Source organism: Neomonachus schauinslandi, chromosome 13, assembly GCF_002201575.2.
Source record: "Neomonachus schauinslandi chromosome 13, ASM220157v2, whole genome shotgun sequence".
NCBI lineage: Eukaryota > Metazoa > Chordata > Mammalia > Carnivora > Phocidae > Neomonachus > Neomonachus schauinslandi.
In genome coordinates this window covers 89,842,276-89,865,159 of record NC_058415.1, presented here as the reverse complement: position 1 = coordinate 89,865,159, position 22,884 = coordinate 89,842,276, and the positions used below count along the sequence as shown (strand labels likewise).

General features: G+C 50.4%; 1 protein-coding gene across 2 annotated transcripts in view; it reads left to right on the top strand.

The window, feature by feature from the left end:
- AK8 (adenylate kinase 8) overlaps positions 1 to 22,884 on the top strand; it is a 115,251-nt gene that overhangs the window by 89,977 nt on the left and 2,390 nt on the right. The window lies entirely within an intron of this gene.

Here is a 22,884-nt window from a genome sequence, read left to right as displayed (position 1 = left end):
CGTGAAACATTTAGTTGTGGAGTAGTTAGGAGAATAGAGAAAATCAGCTGGGTCGAACTCTCCAGATACCAATCTGGTGAGTTATATATGTAGGGCTGGTAATGATCTTGAGTGAGCCATTTTATGGGTGTGCAGACGTTAATTTGATGAGTACATGCACGCAGGGCTGCCCCGCCTTGGGTAACTGCATCACACCAGGCATCGAGCTGTTTGCCCTTCAGATATCTGCACCGAGGGGGTAGAGGTGCAGCAGCCTGGGGAACGGGTCTGACTGACCTATCTGGACGCTGGTGGAACATAGCACTGAGTCAGCCACAAGCAGCCAGGTGTGCACCAGGATGTGCGGGGCAGGCTGCCTGGGTGGAGAAAACATGCCTGGAAACCCCTGACCTCTTGTGGTCCCTGCGGCCAGCAGCTGTGTGGATAAGAAATAGCCCCTGCGGGGCGCCTGGGTGGCTCAGTCGTTAAGCGTCTGCCTTCGGCTCAGGTCATGATCCCAGGGTCCTGGGATCGAGCCCTGCATCAGGCTCCCTGCTCCACGGGAGGCCTGCTTCTCCCTCTCCCACTCCCCCTGCTTGTGTTCCCTCTCTTGCTGTGTCTCTCTCTGTCAAATAAATAAATAAAATCTTTAAAAAAAAAAAAAAGAAATAGCCCCTGCTCACCCCGCCGCTCCCCTGCCCACTAGGTACAGTAGTTAGGGGCCCAGACTGGCCAGGTTCAAATCCTGCTTTGCCATTTACAGGACCGTGGGCAGGTCACTTACCTTCCATACAGAATGGGCATGATGACAGTGGTGTGAGTGTGGTAAGAAAGAAATTAGGTGATAAGTGTCAGGTGCATACAGAAGCCCCAAAGATGGGACGATCATCACCCTCTCGCTTGGCCAACAGGATTTTGGAAGTCAGTGTCAGCAGGGTGCCTGCGAATCTGGTGAGAAGGTTGTTGAGGTTCCCTTTACATTTTTGGAGTGTGGCCCCTGACAGCTGATCCCCACCTACCCACCGATCCCGTCCTCCATGTGGCAAGACATGGATTCGTGGTTGGTGGAGAGGGGGCTTAAAAGGAACTTGTTACCAAGAACAGTGAAAGTTTTAAAGTATGCAAATTATTTACCTAACAAACATTTTTGTAGGTTTCAGGCTGCCCCCTCCCCCAAGCCCGGCTCTGCTTTTGGGAGCAGAGCTCCACAGCCTGAGGACCCCTCTAGGAGACACCATGTGCTGAACATCATCTTTTGTGTAGCTGCTGAGGAAGGCAATTAGCTTGAGCTACCGGCCTTTCTCTTTAAGCTTTCTCTTTAGAATCTGGGAGCTTCTTTTTGGGAGGGTGATTCTCCTCTACATAAGAGCAAGCCACTGCTTTGGTATTTCCTAGGAGAGGAAAACAAAGGGAAACAATTGAAATGGACCAGTAGGCGGCTGGACAAAAAGAACTTTTGTCGTGTCCGTAAAGGTGGCCGTGAGAGAAAAAGTCACAGGAGACTGAGGAATAAACCTCTCTCCTTGGCGATTTTTGAGTGGTGGAGCCCATTGTTGGTCCGAGGCCATTCCGCCCGCGGAACTGACGTGCTCTGGGCTCTCTCTGCCAGGGAGTGCTTCACTGTAACCGTGCCCAGGACTGCTGCTCCCGCAGCTGGGGGCTGTGGATCTCAGCGACGGGAAGGTCGTTCAGTCACTCAGCAAACTCTGGTTCAGCCCTGGGATGGGTGCTATGTGCACACGGTGCAGGCTCTGGAGATGCCAAGATGAATGAGGCGTGGTCCTGCCTCCTGCGGTCCCTTCCCCGCACCCCCCCCCCCCAGGTCCGCGGTTCAGAAGGGGATCCAGAACGCAGACCATAGCAGTGTCTCCTGGGGAGGTTCTCAGGGTGCAGGGTAGGGCTCGCAACACCAGGAAGACAACCCCCCCGCCCCGACAAGATAACAATGGAGGGGAAGAGGGTGCAGAGCACACCCTGGCACTTCAGCTCCCTGACACGTGGAAAATAGGAAAATGTGTTAAATATTTCAGACAACCAGGTTGTAATCCAAAGGTCCTGGCAGGACAGCGAGTGCTGGCTCCTGTCAGCCGAAGGGCAGATGCTGATAAAAATATCAGCAAGGAATGGCTAATCGGGTCAGCGGTAATGTTTTGGCCATAAGGCCTTTTTCCTTAAGTGGTTGGAGAAAAATGGAATTAAATTGGAAACTGTTGGAGGCGTGGCGGGGGAGGGGGAGGAAAAGCTGCATTTGGTCCCCTGTGTGGAGCAGGCACAGGACCGGGCAGTGGGCAGCGGCCACTGAGAGGATGCCATTGGGAGGGGTGACCCAGGTCAAGGCTTGACCCCAGACGGAAACTTGCTCCTGCAGGGGGCGGGGCTAACGGCACACTCCCGTCCAATCAGGGGGAGGGAGCAGTCCACGCCGTTGCTTCATTTGCATGTGAACTGCGCTTCCAGGAAAACTTAATCCAAATCGTCCTTGAGTCGGTGCAGATGGAGAGAGCTGGGTGCCCCCTCCTCTGCTGTCGCGCCCTCCTGTCGCCTTGGACCCAGCTCGCATGGCAGTGAGCAGACCTCGCACTGGGGCCCCGTTTGTATCTGCCGTTCCACTCAAAGAGAATGAAATGCAAATAGCCATTGCTCTTTTGAACAGAAATACGTCTTCTGCCCGCTCCTGGCCCAGGTCCTGCAGAAATATCACAGAACGTAACCTGCTCAGCGCTTCCCGTTTCCCGACCCCCACCTTCTGCCATCCTGAAGTAGGTGCCGCAGAGATGCGTCCGTATCCTTGCTTCCCCCTTCCCCAATTTTGTGCTGAGCTGGGTGGGTCCTCAGGGAGCCGCAAACCGAGTGTGCCCTCGGTGTGTCCTTTAGAGAGAGGAGCCCTTCTCAGCTGCACTCATCCAGGCCAGTTATTCCCAGTCAGATGGGCCACCTGACCTAGGGTCACCGCCTCTCCTCCTGGAAGGAAGCTGCTTGTCCTGGAGCCTGTGAGGGGTGCTTCCCTTCCAAAGAGGAGCACAGGTGGGGTGGACTCCTGGATGGCTTGAGCCCCTTCCCTCGGGGCGTTCCAACCCACCAGCAACTCTGCGCACACACCCGTGAGCACTTGCAACCAGGCCACAGCCCCAAGCCCTTACCGGATAGAATTTCTGGCACCACTGGGGCCAGGCAGGGAGCAGTGCCTGCTGACCCCCAAGCTCCCATCCTGTCCTGCGGGGCCTGCTTGCCTGCTGGCAGGGTCTCCATAGTGCAGGGGCGAGATGAAGAGAGGCGGGGGATAAGGACAAGAACATTCCGTGGGGGGTGACTTTGCAGGTGACTTTACCTCCTCATGGCTGAAAGAGGAGAAGACTAATACTGGCTCCTTCCTCACTGGAATGCTGTGGAACAGGAGGCTGGCAGCCCAGTCCTAGGAACAAGGGAGGGACTCACACACTGCTTTGTCTGTTCCACAAGGACTGGTGACAGGCTGCCCTTTGCCAGCCACTGGCCCAGATCCTGGGGCCTCGGCAGGGAACAGAACATTTCCCCGGGAGCCCATGGACAGGATCCAAAGCAGCACGGGAGGAGGGTGAGGTGGTGGGTTCCACACTGGGGAAGGCCCCTCTGAGGGGGGCTCACAGCTGCGCTCCCAAACGCTCACCCAGCTCCCATGCGAGCCGCTCTCCGCACTGCGTTGATGGCCTTGGCGCCCGTCAGCCCCGGCACCTGGACACGGCATCATGGCGAGAGATGCCCTCGGTAGATTGCTGCAGAACTGGTAGGCTTCTGGACTTGAATAACAGATTTAATTCATAGACAACTATCAAAACCCAGAAGTTTTAAATTGCAGGCCTGTGTCCCCAAGCCAAGGACGTGGAAAAGCTTTATCTAGAAACTCAGGTTTCACCTCCTCGGTAGGTTCATTAGGAAGTTTAACCTAGGAGCATACCCAGATAAACAGTTTAACCCTGGGTTTGTTTTCAGTAGGCAATTAGGGGAGTCTTGTCTTGGCACTGCTGCAGGGCTGGCCTTTGGGTGAGGCCTCCCAGGGCAGTGTCCTGCAGTTGCAATCAGTCAAGCCCAGGGTGCAGTTTGAACCTAAGCTGCATTAGTAAAGCGTCTCTGGATGCAGCTGGAAGGGAGGTGCCGATCTCGGAGGGTCTGAGGTCTGAGGAAGCCCCTCTCTGAAGCTGCTCGAGTGGGGGGTGGGACCGTCACCAGGACTTACCAGGTGGAGTCTATTTGATGTGGTAGAATCTGAATCTATGTCTTTGCTGGCCCACGAGTAAGAACTTCCTGTTGTATTTGGAAATTTGAGAAGAGAGAGTGGCCTTTTGGACTGTAGCTCAGAGAGGATTTCCCTGAGATGGAATGTTCTGGAAAGTCCTTTGAATTGTGCCGGGAAGGCTGCAGAGATGCCTCCTGTAGGGCCCCTACAGCTCCACGCTGGAGAGAAAGATGCTTGGAGGAAATGACAGGCCTGGAGGCCCATCAAGGCCCTGAGAGGAGGTGGAGGATAGGCTAGCTGCGGAGGGGACAGGAGGGGCCCAGAAGCCTGCACACAGTGGCAAAACTCAACTGAATGTCAATACTGCAAGCGAAGGAAGGAGAGGAAGTAGGTCATGGAGGGAATGAAAAGCTGGCGAATGCTGGTCCCACCCTCCCTGCCCTTCGTGACCGCCTTCCTCAGTAGCATGTCCTTCTCGGTGCTTCTCCTGTGGCCTTGGCAGTGGCTGTCCCACTCACTCTTCCAAAGGCCCCCAGCTCCAGCTTTCCCTTCAGAGAGTCTCCCTCTGTTCTGAGGGTGAGGCTTTTGAGGACAACATAATTTAGTCAACATTTATTGAGCACCAACTGTGTGCCAGCTTGGTTCTAGGAGCTGACACTAGGGCAGGGAACAGCATGGACAGATCATGTGCCTTCGGGGGCAGACAATAAACATAATGGTCTCCCAGGGAGGAGGGCTTCAAGGAGAACAGAGCAGAAGTGTGAGAGGCTGGGGTGCCGCTCCTTACTGGGAGCACAGGTGGCAGACATCTCAGCAGAGTCCTGAACCAAGTGAGGGTGGACCCGTGGCCACCAGGGAGATGCATGTTCAAAGCTCAGGCCCATCCTGTGCAGAGGGTGGGCCCAAGACAGCAAGGAGGCCATGTGGCTGGGGAATCCAGAGCAAGGGGCATGGGAAGGGACGAGGTCTGCAAGCTGCTGACACCCAGGACCTGAGCTAAGCACGTGCAAATGTTCAGTCAATCCATTTTGAAAGAAATCACCTTAAGGAAAAATCATCTTAAGAAATCATCATGGAGCTGGTAGAATTATGGGCTCTTGAGTCAGATGCTCCTGGTTGGAATCTGGCTCTGCTCCTGACTGGCATCATGGCCTTGGGCAAGTCCCTTCCTCTCTCCGAGACTTCCATTTTCTCATCTGTAAAATGGAAGCATTTTATAGAACCGCATTTTATAGAAATATATGCAATATAGAAAGCATTTTATAGAAGCAGTTATAGAACTGCTTCAGAAGATTGTTCATGAGGAATAACTGTGACCTCAAAAGCATAATGCTTTTATGCTTTTGACCAGTCACAAGAGGTCACAGATTGTATGATATCCCTCAACGAAATGTCCAGAACAGGTAAATCCAATGGGGCAGAAGGCAGGCTAGTGGCCGCCCAGGGAATCATGGGTGGCTCGTTAGTGAATACTGGCTCTCTTCTTAGGGAGATGAAAATGTTCTGGAACTATAGAGAGGTGATAGTTGTACAACACTGAACGTCCCAAATGTCCCTGAATCACATACTTTAGAATGGTTAATTGATGTTACGTGAATTTCTCCATTAAAACATTAAAAATAAATGAACAAACTTGCCTCCAGAAAAAGAGTGAATACAATAATACAGGTGGGGCACTTAGAAAAGTCCCTGCACTTGGTAAACACTCCCGGATGCTGGAGTCTAGCAGCTATGGGTCCCAAGTCTATCCGGGTCACTCACCAGCCAGTAAGGGAGCAAGCTGCCCCATCCAGAAAATGGGGATGCCGCTGACATCTACGTCCCAGGCTTGCTGTGGAGATTGGTGAGGTGGCGTCTACACATCCTCAGTGTGATGTGGAGATGTGAGGAGCCACAACTTGTTACGAGGTGCTCCGCACGCAAGCATGCAGGGAGGCAGTGTACCCAGCGGCCACAGCTCAGACTGGGCTGTTCCACTGACCTGAGCTTACAAAGTCTGCTGTTCCTGTGGACAGAACCTTGAGAAGTTCACTAACGGCTTTGAGCCCCAGTTTCTATACTTGTCAAATGGGGCATAAGAGTGGTGCCCACTCGTGAAATGCAGTGAGGACGCCGTGATGCTCCTAGGGGGTCAGGCTCAGGCACATGAAATGATCATTCTGTGCATCATGAGATCCATATGAGAAAGTCTGGCCCAATCATATGTGTTATCGCCATGATGCTGGTCCATTAGTTTAAAATGGATGCTTTTCCTTTTTTAAAATAACCTTGTTCTTGTGATTTTATAATTTTATAATTAGTGTTTTTCTTTTTTTTAAAGATTTATTTATTTTAGAACAAGAGAGAGCATGAGTGGAGGGGAGGGGCAGAGGGAGAGGAAGAGAGAGAGAGAAGCAGACTCCCTGCTGAGTACGGACCTGATGTGGGGCTCAATCTCATGACCGAGAGATCATGATCTGAGCCAAAATCAAGAGTTGGGCAGGGCGCCTGGGTGGCTCAGTTGTTAAGCATCTGCCTTTGGCTCAGGTCATGATCCCAGGGTCCTGGGATCGAGTCCCGCATCAGGCTCCCTGCTCCACGGGAAGCCTGCTTCTCCCTCTCCCACTCCCCCTGCTTGTGTTCCTGCTCTATGTCTTTCTCTGTCAAACAAATAAATAAAATCTTAAAAAAAAAAAAAGAGTTGGACACTGAATCGACTGAGCCACCCAGGCACCCCTAATTAGTGTTTTTCTTATTTATAGAAATAGTATATTCTCACTGTAAAAAAAAGGCAGACATGTATAAAGTAAAGAACACTTTCTTTCCCCTGATCCCTCCCCTAAAATAATCATTATGGCCAATTTGTTGCATATCCTTCTAGATTTACTTCTCTTGTTAAATGTAAATAGGCTCATATGATATGGATTGTTATATTTTTTTTTGAGTTAGGGTGTGTCTTACACTTCCCTTCTGTATCAACACCCTCAATCTACCCTATTTCTTTTAAAAGCTGCAGAATGTTGGTATACCACAATTTGTTAAGCCTTCCTCTGTTTGTGGACATTTATGTGGTGTCCAGTGTTCTTCTGTTATAAGTAATTCAGCAGCAGGAAATCTTGCCCATATATCTTTGCATTTATACTAGTATTTACTCTGAAGAAATTCCTGGACCAAGATGCTTGGCTTCTCTGGGCCTCAGTTTCCCCAATTTGTGCACGGCGAATACTAATTTTTATCTTGCAAGATACTATAACATCACATCTGCCAAATACTTAGGACTGTTGGTTGCACGTAGTAGGCACTTGATAAATGATACTTTGGTTTTTATTTTAAACCAGAAGGCATTAAATCTAGCTCGGCTACCCGTTGCAAGTTCACATGTAAGCTTGGGCCCCAAGGAGATATTTTAGGTATTTTAGTTAGCTTACTTTCTGCTAATCTACAGTTGGCCCTTCTTCCATCCTTGAAGTGATGACAGTTTGGGTGCTCTTCTCCCCTGGGGTCCCGGGGTCCCTGGAGCCCTTTCCTCCTCAAACAAGAGGCTCTGCGGGCTCCGTAGGCCTCCTTAGAGATCTCACTGCTGGCTGCTCGCCACAGCTCAGCATCCAGTATGCAGTTGCAGGTGGAGGCTGGCCCCGAGCACCGTGAGGGAGAAAAGGGGTGAGTCTAGCCTCCAAAATGGACACGTTGGAACCTCTGATATCTCATGGTAATAATACAGGTTAAAACAATGTGGGCACTTATTATATGCCACACCGCATACTAAGCACATGGGTTAGCGCTTTTAATCCAAGTCCCCAGTGTAGCGACGGGGAACCCAAGGCTTGCCCAGGCCACGTGGGCCCGGAGCACGGAGCAGGGTTATGGGTGTCGATGGGGAGTGTGGCTTCTGGTCACTGGCCATTCCCTCCTCACAACTCTGGGTGCCAAAGTGGGAGCAGAAAGATTCTTTCTGAGGCCCCCACAGGGTGATTGCTGGTATTAGCCTGTGTGTGTGTGTGTGTCCAGCTCATGTGAAATCCTGAGGAGGGTGGAGAGCCATTCCAGAGGACTGGCCTCTGAGCTACTGAGATCCACCGACCACTGAGGCAGGGCTCCGACCATCTGGAGGGGCTGGGGTCCATACGCGTGGTCCTCACAGAGTAACTGGGGCTGCTGCTATGAAGGTGGCATGTCTGGGACCTAGACACTCCGCCGCTCCAGCCAGGCATTCGGGCACGGTCACCTCTCTGTCCTTCGGCCGTAGGATCATGGAGCATGCTCTCTCTTTCTGAGCACCAGGATAACCTCCCTCCTCCTTCATTCCCTCTTCTTGGCAGTTTCCTTCTGAGCACACACCAACCTCTGACAACAGAGCCTCAAGTTTGGGTCCCAGTTGGCTACTATGTTTAACAAAGCCCTGCATGGTCACCTTGTATGAGTGGACAGAGTGAGCCCAGAGGAAACCCTTGGCTTGTGCCCACATCCAGGGCGCAGGGACCCCCGGGTCACCCAGAAGGCCCAGACTCCCCCAGGGCGTTCACCTTCTGTGGGACCCTTGGGGCCCTGCACCTGGGACGCAGGCATGGTGGGAACAATACAGGGGCTTCAGACTTCTCCCTCCACCTCCCCCACCAGAAGGGGGTCAGGGCCCCAGTGCTGCCACCGTCATGAAACCAGCGTCCGGAATTGTCAGGAAAACAAAAGCCGGTCGCATCCTGAGCCCTTTTAATCACCTAATGCGGGGACATCCGACGCCGGGGCTCAGGTTCCAAGGCGAGGCCTCAGCCGGGCCGCTGTAACTACAGCCAAGTTTGGCCCAGCTTCTCCGTGTTACAGCCGCAACACGGACGCACACAATTGAAGTATTTGAGAACAATGAAATATGCATGGCTATCAGTGACAGCCCCATAAAGTGCAGCAATTAGCCGCGTAATCCGAGAGAGGGAGCCGGCCCTCGGCAGCCCGTGGCTCCCCATTAGTTAAATGCATTTTGTACGTCCTCATCCCATCAAATCAACTAACACTTCCTTTAATTGGTTCATGAATTATACAGCCGTCCCGCATTATAATTTAATCGCCTGTAAACATTCATAGGGCCCCACTGTAAAGCGTATCGCGCTCATTAATTCGTTAATTTCAGCAGATGGAAGGGGAGATCGGATGAACGGTGGCAGAACAGAGCGCCTTGGGCAATGGAATAAGGAAGAAAAGGTGGGGGGCCATTTAGGTTTTTTAAGGGCTGTCAGAAACTCAATCTGTGAGCTGTCAGCCGCCTGGACCCAGCGCCCACCCCCTCCACTCCACCGACCGCGGGAAATGACTGGCGGATTCATATGGAGGCTTGTCAACCGTCTTTAAACATCAAGCCAGCGGGTAAACCGAGCCCGATGTAAATTAATTCTTGTCTTACGGGCCCCCCTTTCTCTGTCCCCATGAATATTTCATGGCGGGCAGCATAAATATTAATTCTAATAGCTCTGCACAGTGGTTATTATTTCTGTTTTATGACAAATATTCATAAAATATTCAGGACCCTTTTTTAGAACATTTACACACTTGATTGTGAATTTTCCCAGTTTCCCGAGGACACTGTAAACATATTGGGGTTCTCTTGATGGACTTTTCCCCGTTAATTAATACCCCTGGTGATTAATATTTAATCAGATTTAGGTTTTTCGAGAAGTAAACACCTATTAGATTGGAGGGTGGGAGGGGATTGGTTTTCCCCTTCAGTCTGTAAAATGGGAGATTTCTGCTCCCGTGAGTCTGTTTCTCTTTGACACCTGGGTGATCTGACAAAGGCTAACCCCCTTGCCTTTTTATCTTGAAAACAATATCTATCTTTTTTGCATGAGTCTGTTCTCCTCTTACTTTTTAACCCAGAGCTCTGGCAGCAACCCAGCTTACTGTAATGAAATTCTTCGGAAGATGCCACTGCAGTGTTTATGCAAGGATTTAACATAATTTTGGAGTAATTAAAGTGTGGGTTTAACAAACACGGTGGCGGATTCCTTAGGCAGGGCAGCTGTGATTGGGGATGAAGGCGCTTCTGGAATCCACGTGATTTGTCTTTAACCCTGAAAGGCAGCTGTGCTCGGCGTCCCCGTGAGGCCCCGAGGAGGGGGTCCCAGCCCCAGGGAGCCGGGGGGCCACACAGATGAGGTGGTGGCTTCGGCCCATGGGGGGTCTGAGGCGGGGTCCTGCAAGCCTTGAGGCTGGGGTGCCGCCCCACCCCACTGGCTCTCCTCCTAAATTGCTTCAGGGTTCACTTTCCTGTGCCCTGATTCTCAGCAGAAGCCTCGCGATTCTCTAAAACTGCAGGGCATGAAGCTGAATTATTTTACAAATAGGAAGGCAGCAGGGAGGACAGGAAGGAGGGTCCTAGAGCGGCCAGACCTGGAGCCCAGCCTGCAGGCATCACCTAACCTCCTGGGGGCCTGAGAGGTTTTCATCTTTGAAATGGGCAGGATCACAGGACTTGGGTCATGTGCTTCCTGTGAGGATTACATGGGACAACACGTGTGTGTAACATGCTTCGTACAGGCACCTGGCATGCAGTAAGTACATAAACGTTGGCAGGGACCGTGATGATGATGGAGGTGGTAGCTAATGAGAGCCAAAGGCTTAACATCGAAGCCACGTAGTAAACCACGTTTAGAGGAAGAGATTCCTGGAGGAAAACCCCAGCCATGGAAGGGGTTAAAATAGAAGCTTCTCTGCAGTCCCTTAAAACATATAGTGGAAAAGTCCAGAACGGAGATTCTGACCATGGGCAGAGAAGCGGAGAGGCTGAAGACGCTTCACCAGGGACACATTTTAACACAGTGTTTGTCACCGACGGAGAGTGGCTCTGGGAAAGGGAACCCCGAAATGAATTCACCTGACCCTCCCTCCGCTCCCTGTCTTGGGGGGACCGGTGACAAGGAGAGACACTCGTTTCGCAGGGGGCCCAAGGGTCCAGATCTTCCACACCCTGCTGTCTGGTCCTTGAAGCAAATTCCTGCTCCCAGAGCAGCGCCAGGGGCTGGCCTGGCGGCAGGTTGGGCTGCGAGCAAAGGCACACAGGGAGGCCTCCTTGGCGTCTGCCCCGGTCCCTGACTCGAGTCCCTTTCAGCTGACCTGCTCGAAGTGGAGAAAGATGCCGTTGACTCCAGGTGGCTCTGAACCTGCGACTCCCAGGGAGCCACAGGTAAACCACGCGTCGGAGTCTGTGGTTTATGCTGAGCAGCGGGAGGCCAAGACCTACCTATCCCCTTCCCTTCCTTCCTCCCTCCATCCCTTCCTTCCTTCCTTTCTTTCCTCCTCGTTTAGCAAATTCACAACAGATTGAGGCAGTCAGCTGCACGGACACCAGAGCGGGCTGCCTGGGTTCGAACCCCTGCTCGGCTACTGTGTCGGGTTCTCCAGAGAAACAGAACCGGTAGGATGTGTATTGTATACAGAGAAAAAAGATTTATTATAGGGACTTGGCTCATGCAGTATAGAGACTGGCAACTCCCAAGATCTTGGGGTGAGTTAGCAAAAGCTGGGAGGCTTGAGACCCAGGAAGAACCAGAATACAGGACGACTTTGATCTGAAGGAGTCTGAAGCGGGGTCCCACGAGCCTTGAGGATGAGGTTGCATAAATGTTGATCCCACCCCCACCTCATTAGATCTGAAGAAGCCCTTATCCCCACTTGAAGGCCATTAGAGAGGAGGAATTCTCCCTTATTCAGGGGAAGGTCAGCTTTTTGTTCTAATCATGCCTTCAACTGATTGGATGAGGCCCACCCACAGCAGGAAGGCAGTCAGCTTCCTTCTGTTCAGCAATGTAAATGTTAATCTCCAAAACACTCACAGCTACACCCAGAAAAATATTTGACCAAATATCTGGTACCCTGTGACCCATTCAACCTGATACCTAAAATCAGCCATCAGGGGCCGGGGAGCCGTGGGGTCAGGAGGCCAGCCCAACCTAGCAGGGAGCTCCAGAGCAAGGTTCACCCACTGAGGGTGGCTGCACTGGGCAGGACAGCCAGGCCCAGAACAGTATGACCTTGTTCAGAAGCTTGGGTTAAAACGTCCATCAGCTGGTGAAAGGCTAAACAAAATGAGGTCTGCCCATACAATGGAACACCACTTGGTCGTAAGGGGGAATGAGGCTCTGATGTGCTCTATGGTGCGGATGAATATTGGGAACATTAGGCTGCATGGAAGGTTCTAGGCCTGCAGGCCCACGTGGATATTCTGTTATTAGTATGCATTATATGCCTTATATGGATTATTGTGTTTAATCCGTGAAATAACCTTGTGGGGTACTCCTCTTTCTGTAGTCTCCTAAATGAAGACTTGGAAGGCCGCATGTGGTATGGTTGTATTTATATGAAATGTCCAAAACAGACAAATCAGTAGACCAGAATCCAGGGGCTCAGGGAGGGGAACGGAAAGGACTGCCTGTGGGCAGAGTGTTCCCTTTGCAGGTGATGAAAATGCCTTAAACTTAGATCGTGCTGATGGTCGCACAACTCTGTGAATATGGTAAAAATCATTACATTGTACACTTTCAAGGGGTGAATTATATCTCAGTAAATATGTCAGAAACATGGACATAGGGCTCGAGTCCCTGGAGATATTTACAGCTGGAGGCTGTCAGCGGACCACACTCCTTACAGCTGAGCCGCGGATTCTTTCTTAAAGGGAGATCTGATGGAGCACCCATGTGTCAGCCATGCCACGGGGCACTGACAGAGTGTCCTCTGGCTCGGATGTTCTTTCGGGACTGCTGCTGACCAGTGGATCTGGACCGGTGTCCACACTGGTGGACTTCGGTGCCGATCAGTGTTGACCAATGTTCCCGCCGTCAGAGGGGCCCTGAGCCAGCAGGTGTTTGGTGTAGCCACAAGCGAACGCTCTGGGTACAAGCTAGAAGGTATGGTATGGTCAGCCAGTGCCCGAGGAAGATGGTGGGTTTCCAGGAACATTCAGGAACTTTGTGTCATGAGCGCACAGAGGAGACCAGCTGGGTCGTGAGCCAGGCCCCCCTCAAACACAGACCCGGAGCTAAAGGGCGGCCAGGGGAGACGGGAGTGATCCGTGTGGACCCGGAGCACACTCGTGGACCCGTGTGGCTGCACCTGGAGCGGGTGGCTGGCTGGCTGGGGTGTGGGCGCGGGTGGCCCGGGTGGGTGCGCAGAGTGGGGGATGAGTTTGGGCACGAGTTTGGACCTGGGGCCTGCCTGCAGTCGCTGGCACGGAGGGTGTCCTGGCCTGGCGCACCCAGGCCCGTCTTGTCCTGCTGCTGTTGCTAGCCTTCCACTCGCCTCCTGTCATTTTTACCTTCAGCTCATTCGCCTTTCTCTTTGGGAAAAGTTTGCTGAACTTTCTGGCTTCCCATGATTTGCATTTCACAATTGTCGAGGGAGCATCTGGGTGGTGGTTTGCAAAGGAATTACTCTCTTTCTTCCCAGTGGGGAAGAAGGCAGAAATTTTAAGACAACTTTAAAATGGAGCCCGATTATGCAGGAATTTGATCCCTGGGTCCTTCTCCTCAAACCAGACTGCCGTGTTTTGTGCGGCACTTGGTAAGCTGCCAGACAAGCTCGCTAATTTACCAGTTAATGACAGTCCTCTAGAGTGTTCCTCTTGCCCCTGGAGAGATTTTAGACCCAGCCAGGGTAGATTTGCCATTATCAATTATGCACAGTTTTAAACAAGAAATGGCCAGCAGGAGCCTCTTTTTTGAAGGAGTGGGGAGTGGGAAGTGAGGGCAGCCTGCAGCTGCCGCCTGAGGCCAGGAGGCCTGAGGCCAGGAGGCACGATGCATGGGGTTTTCAAATGAGGTGGAGATGTCTGGCCTTTCGTGTTCAAACTGGACACATGTCAGAGTAAAAAATACACAGAGCGAAAATTGTACAGCTCTGGCCATGGCCTGTTCCAGACGCCGGGGAGGGTGTGTGTCCAAACTCTCTTCGGCGCACATCTCACAACAGCTTTGATGGGGAACTGCGGCCTGCACCTGTGGCTCAGGACCGGGGGGCCAGTCCCCATGCTGGGGTGCTTCTCTGTCAGGCCTCCCCTGGCATCGCGGCCAACATCCGCGCGCTCACTGCATGCTTATCTGGCCCTTAGCACATGTCCTGCACAAAGGTTGCAGACAAGGCAGCCCCAGCGCCTATCCTCAGACAGCTCAGGCCTCGTGTGTTCTGAGGTGTGAATCCTCCTGCAGGTGACCCAACTTTCATTTTTTTTTTAGATTTTTGATAGTCTATGCATGATTCACTTGCTCCTTCTCCCCAGCCCCTGAAGCAGTTGTCTATAGACACGGATGCTGCCTCTCTCCGCCCTTAGACTGGAAGGAGGTCTTGTCCTGACAAGTCCGTAAAAAGTAGTCACTCCCGTTTTGTGCCCTACGAGCGCCCCACGGGCTGCCGTTGTCCGAGGACTGTTTTGAAACAGCTTCAATGTTGCGTGACCTCTCTGGACATCACGTGCACACATCTCGTTAAAGATGAGCAGACCATCCCAAGTGTTGATGCGTGGTGTCGTTTTGCATTCTCTCTGGTTCCCTGCATCAGTGGTGGCCATTGCAAAGATCCCCCAGAGGGAAGACCCCTCGATGATACGGAAGCCCGAGAGTTGCTGCAGCATACACAGAAGAGTGAGCTCTGCGAGTATCCCAGCCCCCAAAAGAGGCTGAGGCCCTGTCTTCACGGAAAGCTGGGAGAGCACCACTGCCTCCCAGTGGGCTCAGCGCCCCCCTCCAGGCTCTGAAAGAACTGCGGAAGGAGGAATTCCACAATTGTGTTGTGTTGGCACCTTTGCTGAAAAGTAATTGGCCATATTTGTGAGAGTCTATTACTGGGCTCTGTTCTGCTTCTTTAATCTGTGTGTCGAACCTTTCACTAACACTCTTATTATCCTGACTACTGTAGCTTTGTAGTAAGCCTTGAAATCAATTTGTTCTCTTTCCACATCGTTTTACTGAATACAGTTCTCTTCCAGAAACACTCCCCATATAACTTTGAGAGTTAACTTGTGTAGAATCTTCAAAAAACCTTGTTGGAATTTTGGTGGGAATTGCACCAAATCTATAATTTGGGGAGGATTAACATTTTAACAATATCGAATCTCTGAGTCCGTGGATATGGTATAACTCCCCATTTAGTTAAATCTGATTTCTTTCATCAGTGTTTTGTCATTTTCTGCACACAGAACTTATTTTGTTAGCTTTACATGTATTTCATTTTTATACTATTGTAAATGGTACTTTTTAAAAAAGATTTATTTATTTGAGAGAGAGAATGAGGGAGGAGGGGCAGAAGGAGAGAGAGAAGCAGTCTCTCCACTGAGCAGGGAGCCTGATGTGGGGCTTGATCCCAGGACACTGAGATCATGACCTGAGCTGAAGGCGGATGCTTAACTGACTGAACCACCCCAGTTGTTTGTTGCTGGTACCTTGAAAGTCAATTTATTTTTTTGTACATTGATTTTGTATCCTGTGAATTCACTAAACATACTTATTATAGTAACCTTTTTGAAGATTCTTTGGTACTTCTATTTAGATGATTATGTCATCTACAAATAGAGACATTTTATTTCTTCCCTTTCAATTTGTATGCATGTTATTCCCTTTTCTTGTCATATTGCATTAACCAGGATTTCTGGTATGATGCTGAATAGGAGTGGTGAGAATGGACAAATCTTGCCTTGTTCCCAGTCTTAGGGGAAAGCATTCAGTCTTTCACCATTAAATATGATGTTACCTGTAGTTTTCTTGTAAATATCCTTTATTGGGTTGTGGAAGTTACCATCTATTTCTACTTCGCTTAGAGTATTTATCAGGAATTGATGTAAAATCTTGTTAAATGCTTTTCCTGCATCTGTTGAGATGATTGTATAGTTTTTCTTCTTTAATATAGTAGGGTAGAGTACATTGACTGATTTTTGAATGTTTTGACTTTCATTCCCAGGCAAAACCACACTTAGTTGTAATGTATTATTATTTTTATATATTGCTAGATTCAGTTTGTTAACATTTTATTTTATTTTTTTATTTTTATTTTTTAAAGATTTTATTTATTTGAGAGAGAGAATGAGAGACAGCACGAGAGGGAAGAGGGTCAGAGGGAGAAGCAGACCCCCCGCCGAGCAGGGAGCCCGATGTGGGACTCGATCCCGGGACTCCAGGATCATGACCTGAGCCGAGGGCAGTCGCTTAACCAACTGAGCCACCCAGGCGCCCTTGTTAACATTTTATTGAGTGTTTTTGCTTCCGTATTCTTGAGTGATGTTGGTCTATGATTTCCCGTAGAGTCTCTGTCTGGTTTTGGGTATCAGAGAAAGGCTGCTTAATAAAGTAAATTCTATTCTCTCCTCCTCTGTTTTCTTAACATTTGTGTAGCATTGGCATTATAGTTAGTTTAGAATTAGTACTATCCTATGGTTCATATTCTTTGGTCTATCCATTTATTTGTACACGTGTGTATATTAAGAACCTCATTAAATTGTAAGCTTATTCAAGGCCAGAGAACCACCCCTCCCCCTGCCTTCACCATCATGTGTATAAACTACACCATAGCACTTATTTTTTATTGAGATAAAATATATTTAATGTAAAATTTACTCTTTTAGCCATTTTTAAGTATACGGTCCGATAGCAGTAAGTACATTCACAGTGTTGTGCGGCCTCACCATCATCCATCCCCAGAACTTCTTTCATCTTCCTCAACTGAAATTCTGTCCCCATTAAACACTAACTCCCCATCCCAACCCCCATCCCCTGGTGCTCACCATTCTGTGTTCTGTCTCTGTGAATTCGATTCCTCTACATACCTCACAGAAATGGAACGAAACAATAGTCATCCTTTTGTGTCTGACATTTCACTTAGTGTAATGCCTTCAAGCTTCATCCACGTTGTAGCAGGTGTCAGAATTTCTTTCCCTTTTAAGGCTGAATAATACTTTATTGTGTGTATACACCACATTTTGTTTATCTAGTCAACCATTGGTGGACATCTGGGGTATTACCGCCTTTCGGCTACTGTGAATAATGCCTCTGCGAACTTGGGTAGGCAAATGTCTGTTCCAGTGCCCACTTTCCCTCATTTTGGATATACACTCAGAAGTGGACTAGCTGAATCATAGGGTCCTATGTTTACTTTTTCGAGGAACCACCGTAGACTTTTCCACAGTGGATACACCATTTTACCTTCCCACTAGCAATGCACAAGCGTTCCACTTTCTCTGTATCCTCGCCAACACTTGTTATTTGCTGGGTTTTTTCTAATAGCCTTCCAAATGAGTGTGAAGTGGTATCTCACTGTAGTTATACCATGGTGCTTTGTATAGAGTTTTGCCCCTAGTGGAGTGCTTATTGCTTGAAATCAAGAGGTTAATAAGGGCAGGGCCCTGCCTCTCTGCAGTAGTGGACGCCATATTTATTTAAAGTCAGTTATTGTATATCATAGCTCTCATTTACCAAATCTACGCGTGGATCCAGAGAAAGTTCCATAGAATTTAGCTCTGGAGCAGGTAGTAAGCTTCTGGTCCTTTGAGAAAGAAGGCTTTCTTTGCTCCCCAAACAGAGCCCCAGGCAGAATGGCCAGAGGGTGTCAAGAGATCCCAGCTGCCATTGGGTATCAGGCACCAATGCCCTGGGTGACGGAGTATGAGGCCTGACCTCTCTGGGACTCAGTTTCCCCCTCTTGTACACTGAGCAGATAGGATCAGAGTGCTGGTTCTCAGCCTTGACTACACTGTAGTTGCTTGGGGAGATTTTAAAAATCTCCATTCCCACGCCTCACCTTGGGCCAATTCTAGCTGAATCTCCAGGGGGGTGGGGACCAGGCCCCAGTATTCTCGAAGCTCCTCTGATGGTTCCAGGGTGTGGCCAGGGGTGACACCTGGGATTAGAGCCGTGGTTCCCATCCCTGGTTGAGCACTTGAGTCACCTGAGCTGCTGATTTACAAATACGGGTCCCCCGGCCCCTTCCCTGGAGGTTTTGGTTTGGTAGCTCTGAGAGGGGTGCCCAGAATCTGTATTTCAGACAAGTCCTCCTGATGATTCTCAACACCAGACACATCTTGGAAACATGGAAAGGGGGCAGCAGTTCTTCAACCTGGTTGTGTGTATGAGTCACTGTGGATCTTGTAAAAATGTAGACTCCCAAGTCAGTGGGTGGGTGGTTGGCGGTGCTGGGCTCCCAGGTGGTGCTGGTGCTGCTCATCGGGGACCCCACTTTGTGCAGTGAGGGAGTAGAGGCCTCCCAGGAGGCCTCCACCGGCCTGAAGCTCTGCAAGCCCCCAAGCAGGTACAGCCCCTGCCCCTGGTGAGTCCTAGCTCCCCCATGGCCCCTGCAGGGCTGCTGCTGCCCGCCACCCTGCTGTAGGTATTCTTGGCTGTCTTTGCTGTCTCCGTTCTCCCTGTCCTGGCTGTGTGCCTGGAAATGAGCAGCAGAATGCAAGACCCCGGCCAGGCGAGGCACACACAGGACTGCCTCTCTGCAGAGCTGCCCAGGCTCCCCACTCTACCCCACCACCCGGCTCTGGCACCGCGGCTCCAGGAGCCTGGCGAACCAGAAGCTTCCAGCATAGAAGCACAGCTCCTTCTCCAGTGAGGCTTTTCCCAGAGACGTGTTTCAAGTACCGATTTGGTGTCCTTGTGCTTCTGATCTTGCCAGCCTTTCACGAGCCATTCCCTTGAATGACGACAAGCAGTCTTGATATGCTGGGTTAAAAATCTTTCAATTGGGGCTTGTTTGTTTATGAAACAGCATCAATTATCAGGGATTTCCAAACTGGCTTCCTTTCTACTGGCGTCGGCATCCAGAGCGGCGCCGCCAGCCGCCAGCCGCGGTGACAGCCGTGTTTTGGTGTTCCTGTTGGGCCTCGCAAGTCTCGGGGGTGGGAAGGGGGGCCCGGCGTGTTTGGAGCGCGAGGGATAAAAGCTCGTTGAAACACCTGTGCTCCTGTGTTCAGACGCTCCCCGATCTCGCATGTTTTATTTGGTGGCTGTTATTTTGCAGCACGTTGTGAACGGAAATCATTATCAAGAACGTGTGCCGGGGGCGCCTGGGTGGCTTAGTTGCTTGAGCGACTGCCTTCAGCTCGGGTCATGATCCTGGAGTCCTGGGATCGAGTCCCGCATCGGGCTCCCTGCTCGGCGGGGAGTCTGCTTCTCCCTCTGACCCTCCTGACCCTCCCCCCCTCTCATGTGCTCTCTCAGTCTCTCTCTCTCTCAAATAAATGAATAAAATCTTAAAAAAAAAAAAAAAAAAAAAAGAACGTGTGCCGGGAAGAAGTGGGTTTTCATGGCTCCTGGCCCCCCAGGCTGCAGGGGAAACCACAGTGCTCGCTTGGCCGCTGGGCAGAAGCAAACCTAAGCAAACAGTGTGGGCAAAGTGAGGCAGAGAGAAGAAAGGCAGGGGGAGAATTTGCCTTGAAGGGGAGAGAGCGTTTGGCTCAGGCACTCACATTTTTTAAAAATTTACACATTTTCCAGAAGCAGGTGGCATTGAAGAGACTAGGAGTATTAGGTGTCCTTTGGGGGACAACTGCAGGAAACCCAGCTCAAACCAGCTTAAGCAAAAGAAGAGGTTTATGTATTCATGTCAGAGAAACATTGAGAGGTGTGTCAGCTTCAGGTATAGCTTGATCCAGGGCCCCAAACAGTATCTCTCCTCTCTCTCGGGGAGGGCTTCATTCTCAGGTAGGCTCTCTCTGGGTGCAGGCCCCAGGCAGCCCCAGGTCCCATACCATCAGCTTAGCAGCCCCAGCAAAAAGGAAGCTCCTTTCTGGAAAGCCATGGTGCAGCCTCTCATTGGCCCGGCTTGGATCAACTTGCATACTGATCCAGTCCCTGTGGGCAGGAGGAGCCAGCACTCAGATTGGCCACACCCGGGCCTTCCTCACATGCAGCCCTGCAGCCCTGGGGTGAGTTAACTTCAAACATGGCACAGGGATGAGAGAGGACCAGGGTGGCTCCCAAGGGAAATCAGGACCATTGGCAGGCATCGATAAGCCCAGGGAAGCAGCAAGTGTCCTCGTGCGGCATGTGGAGCAGCCCCCTGTACCCCCTTCTCAGTCAGCGTAGCATGTCCTTCATGTCAGTAAAACAGGAGGCTTTGACTCACATCAGTGACTCAGAACCATCTTGAAGGATTGGTACCCCTCGGAGTGCCTGGGTGGTTCAGTCAATTAAGCATCTGCCTTTGGCTTGGGTCGTGATCCCAGGGTTCTGGGATCAAGCCCCATATCAGTCCCCCTGTTCAATGGGGAGTCTGCTTCTCCCCCCGCATTTGTGCTCCCTCTCACTCGTGCTCTTCCTCTCTCAAATAAATAAAATCTTTAAAAAAGAAATTGGCACCCCTTCAGGGCACCAGGGTGGCTCAGTCGGTTAGGGGACCGAGTCTTGATTTCAGCTCAGGTCATGATCTCTGGGTCATGAGATCCAGCCCCGCTCAGCAGGGAGTCTGCTGGAGATTCTTTCCCTCTGCCCCTCCCCTGCTCTCTCTCTCTCTCTTTCTCTCTCAAGTAAATAAATAAAAAAAAGAATTGGCAGCCCTTCTTAATATCCAAGATGTCTAAAGAACTCCACAACTCTACCAAAGAAACAAATAATCCGATTAAAAATGAGCAGAGGACCTGAACAGACATTTTTGCGAAGAAGACAGCCAGATGGTGGACAGACATATGAACAGATGCTCAACATCACTCATCATCAGAGAAATACAAATCAAAACCACAAGGAGATACCACTCACACCTGTCATTATGGCTAAAATCAAAAACACAAGAAACAATAGGTGTTGGCAAGGATGCGGAGAAAGGGGTCCCCTCGTGCACTGTTGGTGGGAATGTAAACTGGTGCAGCCACTCTGGAAAACAGAATGGAAATTCCTTAAAAAGTTAAAAATAGAACTACCAGAGGACCCAGTCGTTCTACTTCTGGGTATTTACCTGAAGACAGCCCAAGTGTCCATCAGTAGATGCCTGGATAAAGAAGACATGGTGTATAGATACACTATGGAATATTACTCAGCCAGAAAAAAGAAGGAAACCCTGCCATTCATGACAACCGGATGGACCTAGAAGGAAGGAGGCTAAGTGAAATAGGTCAGGGAAAGACAAATACCATATTATCTCACTCACGTGTGGAATCTAAACAAAAGAAAACAAAACAAATGAACGAAACAGACTCATAACTACAGAGAACAGACCAGTGGTTGCCAGAGGGTTCCAGGGAAGTGGGGGATGGGCGAAATGGGCAAAGGGGATTGAGAGGCGCAAGCCTCCAGTTATAAAATAAATAAGTCCCAGGGATGAGACGTACAGCCTAGGGAATACAGTCAATAGTATTGTAATAACTTCTGGTGGTGACTACATGTACCGTAGGAACAGTTCATAATGTGTATATAATTGTTGAATCACTATGTTGTGCACCTGAAACTCATATAACATTGTGTGTCAACTACGCTTCAGTTAAAAATTTTAAAAAGTCATTTATTTTTAAAAAAATGGCGCCCTTTTGAGAATTTGAGACCCATGGACCCATCCCCTCCCAGAAAATACACATGGTCAACCATTTGCCTCTAATTCCTAGGGGACACGGGCCCTGCAAGGGTGCCTGGCGTGGAGTCGCTGGCCCGGGTGCTCCCCCAGGCAGCAGATCCCAGGCTCAGGGGAATACTGGGCTCCCTCCGGTGCCTGCCGAATCAGCATTTCTGGGCCAGGGTGAAGGCCTTCTTTGTTCTCTAACTTGGAGGAGACAGAGTGGCCATCTTTTTTTTTTTTTTTTTTTTTTTTAAAAGATTTTTATTTATTTATTGAGAGAGAGAGCACGAGAGAGAGGAGGGTCAGAGAGAGAAGCAGACCCCCTGCCGAGCAGGGAGCCCGATGCGGGACTCGATCCAGGGACTCCAGGATCATGACCTGAGCCGAAGGCAGTCGCTTAACCAACTGAGCCACCCAGGCGCCCCAGAGTGGCCATCTTGAAGAGACTCCACCCCAAGAGCAAAGGCAAGAAATCTCATTTGTGTGCATTTTTCTTGCACTTAGAGCTGCTGCTTGCCTGGGTTTACTTACTTGGAAGTGAAACGAACAAGGCTTCAGGCGCACGGGGAGTGCTTGTTGTCACTGATGTTGTCCCCAGTGGGAGGGGAACACATCGGTCATCGAACCCAGATGTCCGTGATGATGAGCCCATTGAGTCCTGTGTTTCAGTTCCACACGGCAGGCTGGGAAACTCGGGGGCTTACTGCAATGCTTGGCGTACAGCAGGCATCCAATAAATGCACGTAGGGATTAATTAAAGGATGAATGAGTGAGCAGTAAGTAAGCAATGGACTATTCCAGAAATTAATTCTTTAAAAACAAACTGGGATGGTTTCACACTAGAAGACAGGGCCTGGATTAGAGCTGTGAGCAGGCGCCGTGAACACGTGGCCCTTCACCCCCACCCACCCGTCTCACCCAGAGTGCGTGCCCTTCTCCTCTGTCCCATCTGCCAACCCTGGCACCACTGACATTGGGGCCGGGTAACTGTTTGTGACGGGGGCTGTCCCACACCTAGGATGTTGAGCACTCTCCCTGTCTCCACCACTACCTGCTAGTAGCTCCCCTCCCCCATTGTGACGACCACAAATGTCCCATAGATTGCCAAATGTCTTCTTGGGGCAAAATCACCCTAGATTGAGAACCCCGTCCTCACGTTTTATATAAAAAAAGGGTCCCGTTGCCAAAAAGCAGGGACTCGG